Raw genomic sequence first — 13,338 nt, forward strand, 5'->3', positions numbered from 1 at the left:
GGTGCATTTATACTGCCACAACACAGACTGCTTGAGACATAAGAACATGAGATCATGAAGAATTGCTTCCTGGAGCAGAGCACTGGGCCATCTGATCAAGTGTTCTGTCTCTCCCACAGCGAAAGCACATGCTCTTCAGGGAGAGCCTGGGAGCTGTGGCACTTTCTGCTCTTTCCGTCCATGTTCAGAAACATCAGATCAGCAATGCTAATGGATACATCCCTGCCCTGTTTTCAGTAGCCACTTGTAGATCTGTTCTTGAATTTGTCTAATAACTTTTGAACTTGATGGTATCATACTCCTCCTTTGCAGGCCGGCTGGTGATTTTTATTTAAAAAAAAAAAAGAAAAAATAAAAAGAAGAAAGGATTAAAAAGAGGACCTATGTCTAGAGCAGTAGCCTCATGCTTGGAAAACTCTGACTCCATTTCCTGCTATGTTGTAGGAAAGGTGCTGAAATGGAGGCTTTTAGATTCTTAAAGATTATAATTTTCAGAAACAAACATATCTAATTTCCATTGATATCAATCAAAAGGAAATAGACTCCCCAGGGCTTTTCAATTCAGCAATTTGAATTGCAGTTATGTATTTCATGGTTTGAGAAGTGTATCAGCCGACTCTGCATCCCTAAGTTTCTTAAGGGCCTTTAGTCTCTGTGCCCTAACCTCCAAGTCCGAAGCAAAAGGTTAGAGCTGCCCATCGCAGAGAGCTGTGATAAGGAGAAACGTGAAGGGTTCATCTGCTAAGGCAAAGGAATGTCTAACGAAGATCAAAAACTGTCAGAGGTTCACATTTGCCAGGGGCACTCTGCTGGGGCTCAGCCAGTGAAATGACCCTTCCACACTCACAGAAAAGCCCTGCACACACGACAGTGCAACTGTGGTGTAGTTGGAGGGGAAAGGACGTGTGGAGGTGAACAGTGAAATACAGCTGCAGGGATGCTGTACACAACTCTCTCTCTGAGTCTGAAATGCTCCCCAGCTAAAGGGAGTGCATGAGTGCTATATGGTCTTTACGAATTTCTCCAAGACCCACATCAACTCTGGTGTTAGTGCCAGCTGATCTGAGACTGCTGAGGTGGAATGGAGGCCAGTGGCAGAAGGCTACCTTGCTAGTGAAGGTAACTCCACATACTCAGGTGACAACAGATGTTGCAAAACTTGTCACCAACTAGAAAATCTCTCTGCTTGCACATGCTTGCTGTGGAACATGTCAGGGAGATGCTGCCTATGTAGTGGCAGGAGAAGCTCCTGTTGGATTTCCCTTTGATTGTCCCTTCCAAAGGCACAGGCATTTGTCTTGCTTGCTTGCTTTCTCACTTGCTGTTCTATCTTCTAACCATTCCAACTGCCCATCTGCTTTCGAGTTGCTCATCAGTTTTCTTGCCTAGGAATGTGAATCAGCAAAAGCACTTCATGCACTGAAGTAATTTTTCTGTAATGGATAAAGAACTACTGCAGCCAGGTACTCTATTTACAGTTTAGAACACAAACAGTGTCCCGTTGTTACTGTAAGCACCAATCACTGCAGATGAGCAAAATGAGAATGACTTGGATGTAGGGATTTGCCTTTTAGGGAGCATATGGTATCAGTCAAGGCAGCATAACCCACAGACCAGAACACTCTTACGGGATGAGCCATACGCTTCTGGCTTGCCAGATGCTGGCTGAGTCTGGGCAAAATTGCTGAACAAGCAATAGTTTTTCACTTTTCTCTTCGTGGCAGGTTTCAGTGCTAACTGGTTTAAAAACTCCATGCCCTTAGACTCAGACAGATCCAATGACTGCATAGAAATGCAATCCATGGGTAATGGAGAGGCTGTGACACTGTGTGTCAGAAAAGGTCCTTCTGCCAATAATGCCTACAGGTGATTCCCCTTTAGGCCTAGGCAGCCTGGGACTCCGGCTTACTATCTAAAGGAGGTGCATGTGATTCAACTGTTAATCGTATCCACCTCTAGTGCCCTTCTCTGCAGGGTCATTTAATTCTTAGAAGCAGCCATCTCATCATGGAGCCATCCTGCTGCTGCAGCCCATCCATCAGAGTGACTGTGGATCCAGGGAATTACTGGAATGGCTGAACAACACCCAGGGAAGCTCCTGTGCTGACGGCAAGCTCCGAGAGCCAGGGTATGCTCCAGCGGTGCGAGGCATTGCTAGGCACAAGAGCCAGAGGCTCCCACCCTTCGGGCCCGCTCCCCGGCAGGACGCGCCCCCCAGCCCGGCCCACATGGCCCGCGCTGGCCCTTTAAATGCGCCAGTTGCCGCCTAGGCCTCAGGAGCCATTTGGTGGCTGGGTCCTGTTTGCTTTGTGCCTCTCCTGTGCTGGTAAGCAACTAAACCTGCTTTAATACCCTTTCTTTACTTGCCCTGAAAGAGTTGGTGTTTTGTTTCCCTGAGGTATTTGTGTTTCTGAACAAAAGAATGGATGTAGAAAGGGAAGCTCTAAGGGTTCCCCAGCCTGTAGGTTCCTGTTGAGGTGATGTATGGTTTGCTAAGAGAGGAGTGCTTTAACCTAACGTGTCTCCCGGGAGTTGAGGGTTCTGGTCAATATTAAAAGTGTTATTCTGGCAGAATATCTGCCCCATACCCTGGTTAAAGTGAAAAAGCTATCCATAAAACCCCAATGCTTGCCACACTTATAATGTTCTTTATCACTTCAGAATGTTCTCCACAGTTGTATCATATTTGCCTCGTATCACCAAGCTTCTAAATTTGCGATAACTGGCACCTCTGTAATTATAGAAAATAAGTGTTTCACAGTGTTGGGCACCCTAGCAGGAAAAAACTCTAAGTTGTACTCTTGGCTTCCCCACAAGTGTTTTATCTTCTACTCACTGGTTGATTTGTGGAGATGTGGGTACTGTTTCAGCTCTCCAACACAGGTGCTGAACTCCTTGAAAGGGCTGTGAGTTTCCAGAGCTGTATAAAGGAGCATCATTATTACATCTATTTTTATAGATAAGAAAAAGCATGTTTGCAGCAAACAACAAAAAAAGTATTTCCCAGCTTTAAATGGGATGTACAGAAAAAGGTATATTGCTCAGCTATTACAGTACCTCATATCAGTGAAATATAGGGTGTTCCTCAAGTTGTATTACAGCTGCAAAATCTGTTTCTTGAAATATTAGGCATGCCAGCCAGTTTGGATGTAAATAATAAGCATGTCCATTGTTAGCTTTTTAGAGGCACGGGGAAGCCATTTATTCCAGTGCCATCTTGAACCTCCAGTCTCTGGGAGTAACTGTTGGGTGTTTCTGTGCCCTGGAAATTTAATTTATCTGTAAACAGGTTTCCTTTGCTCCACTTTGGGCTATTCCCTCAAGAGAGATTAAGCTGTACTTCAGGCAGCAATGAGCCCTGAGAACAGAAATTTATTGAGAGTTTCATAGCAATATTAATCTGGAGCAGGTATCTGCTTCAAAACATTATAAGCCAGGTCTCCTAAAATCAAGGTACTGACTTAAAATCTCTGATATTTACTAAAGTATACACACTTAGAGAAATGACATTTAGTTTCTTGAGCATAATAGACATACAAAGGGTGAAAGTGACATACAACACTCTCAGGTTTTTTTCATGGTTTCCTTTTCAGTGCAGTTATTCTAGCCATTTTATTTAAAATTAAATTACTGTTTAATTATGTAATCCAGACACTAGAGCTTTAATGAAAGGGTCAGGTATGGCTATATCCCTTATAAAATAGGTGAGATTTGACAGAGCTGTTTTAGGAATTTGCCTGGATTGTTTTTTCAGGCTCCTTTCCTCCCCGGTGAATTTATTGTAATTAAGAACTAGTGCTGTGGGTGCACTGTTGGATTGGTATCACTGTTTAGCTGTACCCTAAAAATAAACATGTGCAGAAATTTATTATTCTGCCTGGCAGGGGGTTTGATCTGGGAGAGGGAGCGGACTTTTGGGGACAGCAGATGAGCTGGGTTTTAATGGAGTTAGTTTTTGCTCAGGCTCTGTAGTTATAAGTCTGGAGGCCACTGTCATAAGCAATATCCTCTCTCATGCTCCAGGGGGATGGGATTTCATGCAGGAAACACTGCCATTTTCAACAAGCAAAGGAAATTGTTCTTGCCCCATTACAGATGGGCCTACGTGTAAAGGACCTACAGCAAGAAAAGACACAGGAGCATCCAAGTGAAAAGATAGTTTTTTCATTCCCTATGTGAGACCTACAGCTCTCAGGAACATGAGTTAATTGCAGAGCAGTCAAGAAATGAAGCAAATATGGAAATGTATAGTACTGTACAATCTGTAGTCTTCTCACTTTGTCCACCCCCTTCCCTCAAGTCTGAGCACTGATCACAGCAAAGTAGTGGGATTTTTATTTTTCCTTCTTTGCTGATCCTGTCAAACCTTCCATGTCCCAAACCCCATGTGTATAGCAGAGCACCTGCTGGAGCTGGCAAAGGGCATCAGTGCTCGCAGTCACAGGGGACACTCAGCAGCATCCTCACTGTGAGCTCTGCTACATTGGATGAAGAGACAAAAGTAAAAACTCAGAGGAGGAAAAGCATTGGGTTTATTTTAGTATCATGGTGCTGATATGGTTGTCAGTATTTCTTGGAATATGTACCCATTACAAGATGTGTTCTTTATGAATTTTTTATTGATCTTGCCTCAGTGATGGTGATTAATAGTATTTTCATCCAAAAATGTCACCTCTGCTAATAACTCTGAATTTTTCCCTGTCTATGCTTCTGTTCCTGCAATCCCTGGAGAGGATGGATATGAGGGGAAGCTGAATCTGAGGGGGAATGTTCTCAAGGACCACACCATCACCATATGTGACTCCATTAACCCAATCAAGTTCCTTTATTACCACCTTTTATTGTGGTGGCATTTTGCATCTGTGAAGTGGGGGCATCTCTGTTAGATCTGTGCTTGGATGACAGGAAGGGGTTTCTTATTTCAAAGAATTCAGTGCCTAATGAGCTGTGGGATTGTATCAAACTGTATTCAAAGATTATTAGGATTACAGTGCTTGGAGACTGAAGTATTTTACAGCTTTTAGAGGAATATATAAATGCCATGTTTATTTCAGAAGGACTCTGCCAGATTTCATCTCTTGGGCAGAGAGGCAATTACTTCCTAATCACTAATCAAACAAAAGGTGATGCACCAGCAATACATCACCTGCTACCTGCGGCTTGCCCCTCCTAATTTGTGTGTGGAAATGCAGTCTCTGCTGGTCTATCCCTTAGTATTAAGGCAAGAGGGAAGCTGCAGTTCAGCAGTGGATTTTAACTCAAAGCAGATTGTTCATCAGAACTGGAAGACTTGTTTTCCAATCACTTGCTAGAATTGGAAAAATTTTTTTTGTTTTTTAAAGTGCAAGCTCAGAGCTGTATATTCTTTAGCTGACTACCTTCTTTATGGAGCTCAAGGTAAACTGAGGTACCTAAATATCTTTCTGAGCTGTCTTAAACACCCACTGGAGAGGAAGAATAAACAGTGTGTGTGTGTGTTACTGCTCTGGCTGTGAGTCTGCAGCTAAAGAACTTTTAAAGTGCAATGCTATGAAGGGTTAGGCTGTTTCTGGAGTGAGAAATTCTCCAAGCGCTGGGTGGGATACCAAGAAAGGAGAACCAGCTGTTGTCAAATGAAATTATTTCCCTCCAATTTCTCCCTTGGATTAGGAAAAACTTCAAGGAACAAGGCAGTTTGGCATTGTTTTGTCTCTGAAGCTGAGAGAATTTCTAGGATATCGGTTGAGAGAACCAATCAATAAGTAAATTGATTGAAGATGAAAATGAATGCTTTTTGCTTTTGCACATCAGAAAATGGGAATGTTGTGTGGCTCCATTTGCTTGCTGTGGACACAGCCATTGGTGTCTGCCAGCAAGTTGGCAGTGCTGGATATGTTGCTATGTTTGAGAGGGGAATATCCGTGTCTCCCAGTCACACTGTGTGTGCCGCTTGTGTACAGCCAGCTGTTGTGCCCCTGCTCTGCCTGCAGGCCTCAGCCAGCAATCCTGAGGTGCTGGGGTCGGAATTAACAGCCTGCATCAGAGCCTGTGCCCTCAGCAGGGATTTTTCTCATTAACTGATGATGAAGTTCTGTTTCCTAATAGGTTTGCACGTGGTTGTGTGGATTCTCCATGAATGATTATATTACGTGTGTATCCCCAAAGGATTTGTGTATTGGTTTTCAGTAGGTGTGTAAAACTGTGCTGCCAATTTTGCACGAAAATATTTAGATATACCTGGGACTGAAGAGGCAAATTGGAAATACTTGTGTAATAATTACTCATGGAGGGCCAGCATCTGAACATGTCAGAAATTAATTTGGTGGAATGTGTATGTGATTAGTCTGGATGCTGATGCTATCTTGATGAGTACTTTCCTTCATTTTAACTGATTCTTTTTCATGAGGAGTATACAACAACACTGTAATGTTGAGTTAATGAAGGTTGGGTTTTATTTTGGGGGACATATATATAATTGCAGGGAAATAAAGCATCTGTGCAATGTATATTGCATATCTGTATCTGTCCTTAATTGTTACAGTTTTTATCTTTGCATTTTCAGAGCTGGAGACTGTGGAGTGTTATTGAATCTTTATTGCTTCTAAGATCCTAGATTGATATTTGGAAATAGTGAGCTTCATAACATCACTGATCTGATTTTGCTTTCTGTGCAATGCAGCTTTAAATTTCTAAAGAGTCAAAGCTGCATCTTAAAATAAGATGCGGGTGCAGACTCCACTTCCTGGAGCCTTCGCTTTTGTTCTTTCTCGTTTTTAGTTTAAAATAAGTCATTCGGAATAAAAGCCTATTTTTGTTCTTCGTGGGTGGAAGAAAACTTGGCTCGCTCAGTTCTCATCCTGTGCACATCAGCGTGATGTATGTACACCCAGTGTTGGTATCTGGGAGATACCAGATAAAGCCTTCAGTTACTTTGATCTACTAGTCATGTGTTAAAAGTAGGAATAAAAGTTCCTTTCTAAAATACAGAGATTTTGAGATATTTGCAGTATTGTGCTTTCCATCCTTGTGCATTTTATAAATGTAAGAGAATAATGTGGAGGGACTACTTGGGCCATTGCACGGAGCAGGCTATCCTTACTGCAGAACAGAGATTTTGTAACATACGAACGTGAAACACAAGGCCTTAGGAGAAGGTGTGCTGTGCCCAGCTGAGGGGCAAGTGGAATTTCTGTAGTCCTCAGAAGTTATCTTTAAATTACAGAAACAGAAAATAAAGCTCGTGAGGTCATTTCTTCCTTTTCTTCTGTTCTCCAAGGCAGGGTTTTTAATACTTAAACCATTTTTGACAGATGACTGTTTAGCCCATTCAAAAAAAATTCAAATTATGTACAACTTCCCAAGGCAATCTATTCCAGTGCTCAACTGTCCCAATCATTATTCACATTTAATCTGTGGAGGAAAAAGGCTGACATAGCCTTTCCATACAAAAGGAAAGGACTTTTAGAAAATACAGGATCTTTAATTTCAGTGGGCTGTTTCTCCTGTGATGTGTTAGATGGTTCCTTCCCAGCAGACACAGGTGTGGCACTGCTTGGGCATTTCCAGAGCTGTTTGTAAGCTTGAGGGCTCAGGAACTCACCCCTCCTTATAGTGTGAGACCAGAGCATGGGTGCCAACACATTCCTTGTTCTCCCAGAAATTTTGTATAGCTAGAACTTAGGAGTGTGGTCCATTTTTCTGGGATTTCTGGACATATGCAGGACATTCACAATAAGCATGAGACCCTTGAGGAGGGCAGGACAGCAACTTGTGAAGAGTGACTGCAGCTGCAGGGATTTTTAGCACCCACCTGTAATGTATGCAGGGAGGGGAGGGAGAAAAAGAGAGGAAGGGTATTAAAGAGGAGGGATATTAAAAGCATTCACATAAGGAAGAGCTGGCAAAGATGCACAGGAAGGGATTTCAAGTCCTCGTAGCTGGGTGCTGTTGTCAGAGTAGAAATGCAGAAGCTCAGTGCAATTTGTGTTTGTGTCAGTTCCCCGGTGCAGCAGTGCTGTGATGTGAACTGGCTCTGCTGATGTGTAAGCTGTCACACAGGGTGTGTTTCAGCCGTGAGTTAGAATTCTGTTACATTTGGGTAGGATGCTGGAGGAGTGGTCCAACAAGATTGTTCGGGATCAGCAGCTGATAAGCTTGTTCTGCGGGGCGGGAACTGTCACTGACTTTGTGCTGTACCTGATCCACACTCTGTGCTGCCACCAAACAAACTGTAAGAGGAATTACATTATTTTTCTTATGAAATTTGTGCTGACAGGGAAATCTGCAGGTGTAGGAAGGTGTGCTGTTAAGGTTTGTACTGTCACAGCTGGGGGGGGGCAGGGGACAGAGCTCTTGACACAGCTTGGATGAAAAAAGAACTTGCTATGCTACCTTGCTCTTAAGATAGCTGGATGTCTCAAAGAACAGTTAAGTGTCTTTGGACAGTGGCCATCTGGATTTATTCAGATGCTGGGCTAGAGTGAATAGCTGGTCTTGTGCTGTTTAGCAAGCTGTTACTGGAGATTTGGAATCTGAAGCAGGCAAAACCACCTGAGACCCTGGATGTGTGCACTGGCTGTGATTTTTGGGGTTTTTTTTTCCACCTGTGTGCCTAGTGTCTGTCCCAAAACAGCTTCTCTCAGGTGGCCTGAGAGCTCTCCCTAGCCAGTACCCTTGGTTTTCTTGGTGGAGGAACAATGTATGTGAACATTCAGGCTTTCTGCCCCTGCTGTAGCTCATGCAAGGGGGATACTGAGTTGGGAGCAGCCCAGAGCTGTGTTCCAGCACAGTCTCTGACAGGGAGCTGGTTTGTTAATGCTTTCCTGGCATCTTGGACTAGCAAGCCGTTCTCAGCTTTCAAAACTTTATTGTTGAAATTTTAACTGATGACTGTTAAATTTCACTGTTGCATTTGGTTTGGATCTGCTGCAAATTAAATCTGACTTCCCGAACCACTCTTTACAATGCTGTCTGCTGGAAGAGATCCGAGAGCACTGCCTGAGCCAATCTCTGGGTCAGGTTGCTTTCCCTGAGCTCTCTTTGTGGCTGAAGTAGATAAAATTTTCCCTTAGTTCTCATTCTGTCAGGTGTTTTAAGAGCATCTATAATATTTTAAATAAAATGGCAAAATGGAGTAAATCTAATAGCTAGCTCTAGGTTATACAAATACCTTAGACCTGAGAGCATTTTTTAGGTACAGAAGGGTTAACTGCACACAGTTTCATACTTGAATGGAAAAAGAATGACACCTTTTTGTTATCAGCCGTTTTGGTGCTGTCTTTTTTAATCATTTCAGGCTTTGAACTCCTGCTCTGAAAGAGAGTCTCTGTCTCTTCATCTTCAGCGGCTGCCAGGTCTGGAGGTCTAATCAATGCAGGTTATTGATAGCAAATCAATTAATGCAGACAAAAGATCAAAATTAAGGGGCTTTCACTAAATTAATAAGTGATTCCAAGTCTTTTAACGGAGTGCCTGAGATAAGGGCAGCTCAGTCTTCTGGGACAGCAGCCTCCAGTCCTGTTTCCAAAGACAATCAGCTGGAGGGAGTGAGCTGTGCTTTTTACATCTTTTCCTCCATTTAAATAACCCGTTTTGTTCAATAGGAAGTGCTTAAAATCTGAGTCCAGCAAGGTTGCCAGGAAGCAGGTCCTAACTGAAAAGAGCAGATTTATCTACAGAAGGGTGTCATGGTCTCGTTCAGCTGATTGCAGGAGGACCAATTGTTTCAAAAGCCAAATTTATGTAAGATCCCAGCCAACACCAGAGTTAAGATTTGCTTCAGTAGCAAATATATCTGAAACTGAGATAGAGATGCCCACAGAAGCAATCAGATGCAAAATAACTAGAACAATGTGGAGTTCTTGCCAGACCCAGCCCTTCTGCCCTGTGGTAGGCCCTCCTGGAAGAAGGTGGTCAAGGCTCAATCCAAACTACTTGCAGACAGTGTTCCTGAACAGTTCCCTGCCAGGAGTGTCAAACCTAAGATGTCTGACACTGTGGGGCTGGGATGTACTACTGCCAGTACATCACAGCCCCATCAGCCTCCCCCAGGATACTGGATAGAGACTTGGAGGCTAGGAGCTCCCTACCAGTTAGAGCAGCTTTTCCACCTTTCCTCCTGCTTTAACCAAGGGAAACAAATGAACTGTGCCATGCAGGAAGAAGACAGAGCATCTCTTACAGTTTCATGTGTGTAGTGCTGCCTGCTATTTCTGCTTGTTTTCCTGCTTAATAAGAAGGGCCACTCTTTGAAATGCCAGAAGCTCTCCTGCTGTGACAGTAATTAACAGGGATGGAGGTGGAGTTGGGAAGCGGATTACAGAAGCACAAATACAGTGTGTAGCTCCCTGAGGATGAAGAGTGGCTCAGGTCACTCCGTGAGTGTCACTTGCACTGTGGTGGAAACACTGGCTCCCTGTTTGGGCCTATCTGGGTTCAGTCAGGTCCTTGTGCCATTGGTGCTTGGCACTGTCCAGAGGGGCTGGATGCTGTTCCCAGGTGCTGAGCAGGCTCTGGGGGCTGGGAGCAGAGGTGATGGTGCTCTGCTGGCATGTTCAAGGTGCCCCAAGAATGGATCCAGTGGTCTTGCTTTCTCTGTGCACTTGATCCTATGATGCCAGAGCAAATTCTGAATTAAATTCCTGTAGGTTTTGGTTGTAAGCCTAATTGCAAGCCATTATGTGTTAAAGAATACTTTTAATATGCTGAAAGATTTCTCTAAAATGGCTGCGGCTTCCAAAACTCCTGACTAGAAGTTTATGCCAGAAGTGCTAATATTTGGATGAATATATGGAGATTTACAAATGTAGCCTTTGTCATAGCCATGTCTGTGACATCAGTTGTACCTGAATGCCAAACTTTACTGGATCAAATTTCATATAATCAAAGGTTCATCTTTGCTTCTGCTTTGTCTACTGAGCCCTGCCTGGCTGTTACCACTCATTGCCTGTTCTGTTGCTGGCACTGAAATCCAGTGTGTTACCTTCATCTGCTTTCCCCTGGACTTAAAACAGCAACACAGCTGATGTTTGTTGGTTTAGCCCACTGGTGATGATCTGCTCCCTTCACAGCGTTGTGGAGCTGGACATGTGGAATGGAGCAATGGATGTTGCCATTGCAGCCCCAAAGCCTGGGTCACATCTGAGAGAAGGACTAAGTTAACTTCCTACCCTAGATCAGACAGATGAATGGTAATGCTGAGAAGTGACTCTCTGAGGGTACAGTGCTGCTGTTCTTTGTTTCTGTGCCTGCTGGGAATGACTCTTTGCTATACTGTCTTGCTTGCTTCAGGCAGGGTTTGCAGCCCTCAGATGTGCAATCCTTTGCCTTTCTTCCACTGCTTTCAGTTTCCTCCTACAAACGCCTGCGCTGACTGTGGTTCTCTGCAGCCACATGTCTCAGTAACTGCTTAACCTAGAAATTCATTGCTAAAAAGATCTGACATCATAACACCCTGGAAAAAGACTTCTAACTCCCCTTCCCCCTCCCTGGTCCTTCTCTTTTCTTTTCCCAGGATATATGAAAAGCTGTAACTACTAAATCAAAATCTATTTGATTTTTGTACTCCCTTGATAACTGGGCGGCTGATCCCTATCACCCAGCTAAGGCTTATCTGCTGCCTCCAGCTGCCCTGCTGCAGCAATTGGTTCCTGCAGGGACAGCGCTGGGTTATAAAGTGAGACTGATATTGTGGTCAGGGCCTTTTGCTTTCTCACTGTGACCATTGTTGGTGATATGTTCCCGAGCAAGTGGCTTGGTTTTCTGGGAGAGCTAGAAGGAAGGACTGGGCCTGTGGGATTTAGAGGTTCAGAGATATATTTTTAATCCCCTTATTACTTTTTTAAGTTGTGATGTCAGGGAATGTGGAGGGTCAACAGCATAGGCTAGAGCCAAGGTAATGGGTTGGTGGTTTTGCTTTAGCTCTTAAAGTTCCCAGGTGAGATCTTGGCCTTGTTAGGCAAGCACTGACCTACATGTGTGTTGTTCATTTCAGCCTGTTCTGAAAACACTTCTAGTAGAAGAAACTGCCGACTGCCGTGCTTGGTGTATTACTGCTAATTTTGAACTGTAATTGTATTTTTTCTGTGACTTTTCAATGAGTTTACCAGGGTGCTGAAGAGGCTGTATATCCATATCTGCACAGCTGGGTGTAGGTAGCTCACTCCCAGCTACATAACACTAGTAGGATGTGGGAATAAGAGCGTTCCCACCCCATCCCTTCTGGCTCAGTCATGTCCTAACTGCAGTGATTCAGCTATCTGGAGCCACTGGAAAGGCTGCAGTCATGTTAGCACCTTTTAATAAGCAAGATGGGAGTTAAGGAAGCAGGGACTGTCACAGCTACAACCATGCTGGTATTATTTAACTTGGTCAGCCATCATGTGTAATTAGAGTTCTGTTACTCTAATGGGGCACTAGCTTGAGGTGAGAGAGAGAACAGAGTTAAAGCAAATTGTCTTTCTTCCCTGGAACTAAGCCATCTGGGCAGCACACACAGCTTTTTTGGCAGTTTGGTTCAAGATTAGTTGGCAGTGCAGATAAAACTGCATTTTGCAGCCCCAAAGAGAAAAGTGATGCAGGGTAGTTCCTGCAATCGGTGTTGTAAGAAAAACGCTGAGCTAAGGGCAATAAGGCAGCTGGTGAGACTCGGCAAGTGACAGAGATCAGCCGCAAGAAGTACGAAAATAAAAAAATGAGGTAGTAATTATAAGAGCTTCTAAGAAAGGCCTTCCCTCTACATGCTTATTCCCAGCACAAGTCATTGGCCTATATATCCTGTCCCTACTTTGGCAGCAGCCGCTTTTATGGGGCAAAATAGAGGGTCCACAGCCATCCTGCCCCTCAGCTCTCCCAGCTGCTGCTTTGATGAAGTGTAAAGCCATCCCACACCTCTTTCATCTGCAATGATGTTTTTAACACTAGAACAGCCAGGCTGGCAATGTGTTTGTGTGGCTCTGCTTACAGGGGAAGGTGAGGCAGAGACTTAACTCCTCACTTGTCAGAGTCTCCCTCTCCAGACCTGTAAGTGTGTTGGTACTCTCCCCGCTTTGCTAACAAAACCTCCTGGCACAGTGATAGCCAGGCACTGGCAAGTTGCCCCAGTTTGGTGACAGCAATATTGTCTGATTCTCCTTGCTGGGTTGTACACATGAGCAGATCTGTTCACAAGTCAGGTTGTTTCAAAACTCTTACTTGTGTCTAATAACTAATAAAAATGAAATAGTGTAAGAGCAAGTTGAGTACTCCCAGACTGGCTGCTTGCTGGATCGGGGTGTTCTCTGTGATGTGAACTTACACAGCTGAGTTATAAAACCTTCAGCTAGGCTGATAAATATTATTTGGCAGTGCTCCCAAGCACTT

At 43.9% G+C, this 13,338-nt stretch overlaps 1 protein-coding gene across 2 annotated transcripts in view; it reads left to right on the top strand.

Moving 5' to 3' along the window:
- The first annotated feature begins 2,226 nt into the window (after positions 1 to 2,226).
- The window catches only part of LOC116449186 (high mobility group protein HMGI-C-like), a 51,286-nt gene continuing 40,174 nt past the window's right edge, over positions 2,227 to 13,338 (top strand). Inside the window, exon 1 of one of the 2 annotated variants that reach the window (XM_032120402.1) lies at positions 2,227 to 2,326. The gene's annotated coding sequence lies outside the window, so the exon portion shown is untranslated. Of the gene's footprint in view, positions 2,327 to 8,141; positions 8,210 to 13,338 lie in introns of those variants that run through there. The other variant, XM_032120404.1, reaches the window with a different exon arrangement.

This window comes from Corvus moneduloides, chromosome 11, assembly GCF_009650955.1.
Source record: "Corvus moneduloides isolate bCorMon1 chromosome 11, bCorMon1.pri, whole genome shotgun sequence".
NCBI lineage: Eukaryota > Metazoa > Chordata > Aves > Passeriformes > Corvidae > Corvus > Corvus moneduloides.